The sequence below is a fragment of the Schistocerca serialis genome, unplaced genomic scaffold, assembly GCF_023864345.2.
Source record: "Schistocerca serialis cubense isolate TAMUIC-IGC-003099 unplaced genomic scaffold, iqSchSeri2.2 HiC_scaffold_1192, whole genome shotgun sequence".
Classification (NCBI taxonomy): Eukaryota; Metazoa; Arthropoda; class Insecta; order Orthoptera; family Acrididae; genus Schistocerca; species Schistocerca serialis.
The window spans coordinates 450,001-455,000 of record NW_026047395.1 but is presented as its reverse complement, the minus strand read 5'-3'; the positions used below and the strand labels follow the sequence as shown (position 1 = coordinate 455,000).

Below are 5,000 nucleotides of genomic sequence, written 5' to 3'. Positions count from 1 at the left end.
TCACTCAAGAGCACCCTGGTAGGATTGCAACGGGGTCCGCCTCGGGACGCACGAGCACGCACGAGGCGCGTCGCACGCCTTCGGCTCGCCCCACCGGCAGGACGTCCCACGATACATGCCAGTTAAACACCGACGGGCGGTGAACCAACAGCGTGGGACACAAATCCAACTACGAGCTTTTTAACCGCAACAACTTTAATATACGCTATTGGAGCTGGAATTACCGCGGCTGCTGGCACCAGACTTGCCCTCCAATAGATACTCGTTAAAGGATTTAAAGTGTACTCATTCCGATTACGGGGCCTCGGATGAGTCCCGTATCGTTATTTTTCGTCACTACCTCCCCGTGCCGGGAGTGGGTAATTTGCGCGCCTGCTGCCTTCCTTGGATGTGGTAGCCGTTTCTCAGGCTCCCTCTCCGGAATCGAACCCTGATTCCCCGTTACCCGTTACAACCATGGTAGGCGCAGAACCTACCATCGACAGTTGATAAGGCAGACATTTGAAAGATGCGTCGCCGGTACGAGGACCGTGCGATCAGCCCCAAAGTTATTCAGAGTCACCAAGGCAACGGAACCGACGAGCCGACCGATTGGTTTTGATCTAATAAAAGCGTCCCTTCCATCTCTGGTCGGGACTCTGTTTGCATGTATTAGCTCTAGAATTACCACAGTTATCCAAGTAACGTGGGTACGATCTAAGGAACCATAACTGATTTAATGAGCCATTCGCGGTTTCACCTTAATGCGGCTTGTACTGAGACATGCATGGCTTAATCTTTGAGACAAGCATATGACTACTGGCAGGATCAACCAGGGAGCTGCGTCAACTAGAGCTGAGCAGCCGGCCGCCCGGGAGTGTGTCCCGGGGGCCCGCGCGAACACGCAAGCGTCCGCTCGATTATTCTGCAAACAGGAGGAGGCTGAGCTCCCCTGCACAATACACCTCGAAACCCTCTCAGGTCCCGGCGGCGCGCAGCGCCGTCCTAAGTACTTGGTCGGGTTCGAGAGAGGCGCAATCGCCCGGAGTTTGGCGAGTAGACGCTTTAGGTGCGACCACCCGTGCTCCCAACTGAGCTTGCCGCTGCCGACAGAGGCCCGGGAGCGTGCTGTCGTGGCATTGCCGGCGGGAGACAACACGCGCCACCTACGGTGACCGGCAGCTCCAACGCCAGCGCCACAGAAGGACAAAAGCCCCACTTGGGTGCCGAAGCGAACTCTCCCAGCACAGCGCACGCGCCAACACGTCCGCACAGCTGCGATACAAACCACCTGCGAGAACCGCAGAGGCGACCGAGCAGCAGACGGCGTCGCGGCGCCGAGCGCCGGGCGGCGGCGCATCCTCAGCGCGCACAGTCCTCAATCGGACCAGCACACTGCAGATGTCCACCGCGCTTCGCACCGGGCCCGCGAGGACCTACTTTGGCCGCACGGCGCCGCGTGCAGGGTGCGCCGGCGCGCAGCTGCGCCGCCTGCCGCCTCCGTCGGCCGGCGCGCCTGCCACTGGCCGCCCCCACCAGCCGGCTGTAGCGCGTGCGCCCACGCACCGCGCGGCCAGCACGCCGGGAGGCCCCCCCTCACCGGCCGGGGTCGGTCCCACCCAGCCACCGCCGCGTATCGCTTCACACCCAGATGCCATTCACGTTCGTGGGCATGGTGGGTATCGCTGAAACAACCGGTTGGTAGCTCAACCGATCGTCGCCATCACTGATTTACCTCTAGCGAGAACAACCGCACCACAACGGTTTACCAGTTGTTCATTTGCGTAACGTCACCAGCAAACGTAGACGTCCATCGCCATTTGCAAATTCAACGATTGTTGCATGCCTGTGTCAGGTGTCACGACACACTATGTCTGCCCACATACACGCAACAACATGTGCACGCTTCGCGAACACGTGGAAGGTGGCCCCCGTACGTATGCGATGTCCATTGCGCGAACGACTGTCAACCGGCCTCTGTCGCATGTCGCAGATGTGGAACGCAGTGCACCATGCTGTCACGGTGTGTGAGAAGAGACGACTACGTCTGACAACACGCGCCACTACATCAACAGACGGCTCATGCTGATCGCCATCCAGGGCATACCACACTGCAATCCGGCTCTTATAGGGAGACGACATGTAGCTGAGTGCACAACAGTTGGACCGCATGGGTCGCCGTTGTTGGCGCAGTCGTTGTACGGTCACATGTACCACGATGTATCATTCAGTACATGAGGACCAATGTGCAGTACAGTGTGTGATTTGGACGTACAACATCAGCAGACAGTTGACACAGGCCGTACCACAGCGTAGGCTAAGTGCTTCGCCATGCGAATGCCAATGAACAACTGCGAAGGGCATTGAGCATGTACGTCCTGCTGCCATCCACATTACAGTGTATCGCTGCAAGGTGTTTAACATGAAGCGATACACTGGGGACCAGGCAGTGCGAGTAGCAAACTATATTGCGGGGGTTGCAGGTAGGCAACACTACACTAATTTAACGCGTCGTATGACAATTACAGAGCGGGTTAAGGCCCAACGTGTGTTGGGTTAAGGCCCAACGTGTGTTGGGTTAAGGCCCAACGTGTGTTGGGTTAAGGCCCAACGTGTGTTGGGTTAAGGCCCAACGTGTGTTGGGTTAAGGCCCAACGTGTGTTGGGTTAAGGCCCAACGTGTGTTGGGTTAAGGCCCAACGTGTGTTGGGTTAAGGCCCAACGTGTGTTGGGTTAAGGCCCAACGTGTGTTGGGTTAAGGCCCAACGTATGTTGGGTTAAGGCCCAACGTGTGTTGGGTTAAGGCGCAACGTGGGTTGGGTTAAGGCGCAATATAGGTTGGGTTAAGGCGCAATATAGGTTGGGTTAAGGCGCAATATAGGTTGGGTTAAGGCGCAATATAGGTTAGGTTAAGGCGCAATATAGGTTTGGTTAAGGCGCAATATGGGTTAGGTTAAGGCGCAATATGGGTTAGGTTAAGGCGCAATATGGGTTAGGTTAAGGCGCAATATGGGTTAGGTTAAGGCGCAATATGGGTTAGGTTAAGGCGCAATATGGGTTAGGTTAAGGCGCAATATGGGTTAGGTTAAGGCGCAATATGGGTTAGGTTAAGGCGCAATATGGGTTAGGTTAAGGCGCAATATGGGTTAGGTTAAGGCGCAATATGGGTTAGGTTAAGGCGCAATATGGGTTAGGTTAAGGCACAATATGGGTTAGGTTAAGGCACAATATGGGTTAGGTTAAGGCACAATATGGGTTAGGTTAAGGCACAATATGGGTTAGGTTAAGGCACAATATGGGTTAGGTTAAGGCACAATATGGGTTAGGTTAAGGCACAATATGGGTTAGGTTAAGGCACAATATGGGTTAGGTTAAGGCACAATATGGGTTAGGTTAAGGCACAATATGGGTTAGGTTAAGGCACAATATGGGTTAGGTTAAGGCACAATATGGGTTAGGTTAAGGCACAATATGGGTTAGGTTAAGGCACAATATGGGTTAGGTTAAGGCACAATATGGGTTAGGTTAAGGCACAATATGGGTTAGGTTAAGGCACAATATGGGTTAGGTTAAGGCACAATATGGGTTAGGTTAAGGCACAATATGGGTTAGGTTAAGGCACAATATGGGTTAGGTTAAGGCACAATATGGGTTAGGTTAAGGCACAATATGGGTTAGGTTAAGGCACAATATGGGTTAGGTTAAGGCACAATATGGGTTAGGTTAAGGCACAATATGGGTTAGGTTAAGGCACAATATGGGTTAGGTTAAGGCACAATATGGGTTAGGTTAAGGCACAATATGGGTTAGGTTAAGGCACAATATGGGTTAGGTTAAGGCACAATATGGGTTAGGTTAAGGCACAATATGGGTTAGGTTAAGGCACAATATGGGTTAGGTTAAGGCACAATATGGGTTAGGTTAAGGCACAATATGGGTTAGGTTAAGGTACAATATGGGTTAGGTTAAGGTACAATATGGGTTAGGTTAAGGCACAATATGGGTTAGGTTAAGGCACAATATGGGTTAGGTTAAGGCACAATATGGGTTAGGTTAAGGTACACATTGTTGTAAGGAAAGGTGTATTGGGGGGGGGGGGGGCGGCGGCGGCGGCCGGTTTGTTGATTGTGATTATAGTAAGTGGATGCCTGCGGCATGATCTGATTTGCCACGTCAGGATGCACCTTTGGCTCATGACAGGCGGCGCTCTGATTCCATGCTTGTGGCAGACCTGTGTCTTTCATTGCTGCCATTGTTTGTGTGCTGTGACAGGAGGCAGTATTGTGATGTTGGGTGTACCCCTGTGTAGGACATGTGTGGATGTTGGTGGCTTAGCTGAGCAATGGTGGTTGTCGGAAGGGTGGGATATTCTGTTTTGTGAGCGGACCTCCCGGTCTGGTTATGATAGTGTGGATTGTCTAATGTGGCGGAGAGGATGCACTGGGTGTTGTTCCATGCTGGTGCTTACATATTGTCTCTGTGCCTGTTACAGGCAGAGAGTAGTGCGTGATAAGAGTGTCTGGTTGACGTGTGGTTGTGATTGTGAGCAGAGTCTTTCAGCATGTATACGGACAGTTGTATACATTATCTGTATTTTGATGGCTCTATCTATTACTAATCAGCGCCGTGTATACGTTTCATCCGGTTCCAGTCGAAACTGTTGTATCTCTGTACATTAGTGACACGGCGAGGCCGCCATGTAGTTACTCGTCTCGGCAGCTTCCACCGGTGTATGGCAAATGATTATAAGGAATCAGTCTAGTCGTCAATACGGATAGTGTGACGTCACATGTTGGGGTGGGGGACGCTGCGCCCTTCCGGTGGGTCATGGCCTAGAAAGACTCTTCCCACGCAGGGGGGCTTGGACTGTCATTGACTCTTCCGAGTAATATACTTGCCGTACGTTTTTGCGACTGCGAGTGCAACGCTCACCGGTACCGACATGGATGGAGCGCCTCCTAGCTGACCGCTGAGCATCTGCATTCGTACAGAGAGCAACGCGATCGCGTCTGTAGCTCGTAA

General features: G+C 52.7%; 1 non-coding gene across 1 annotated transcript in view; it reads right to left on the bottom strand.

Moving 5' to 3' along the window:
• LOC126434683 (small subunit ribosomal RNA) overlaps nt 1-818 on the bottom strand; it is a 1,910-nt gene extending 1,092 nt beyond the window's left edge. The window contains exon 1 of the ribosomal RNA XR_007579402.1: nt 1-818. This exon is cut by the window's left edge and continues 1,092 nt beyond it. This is a non-coding gene — a ribosomal RNA (small subunit ribosomal RNA).
• Nucleotides 819-5,000: the final 4,182 nt, after the last annotated feature.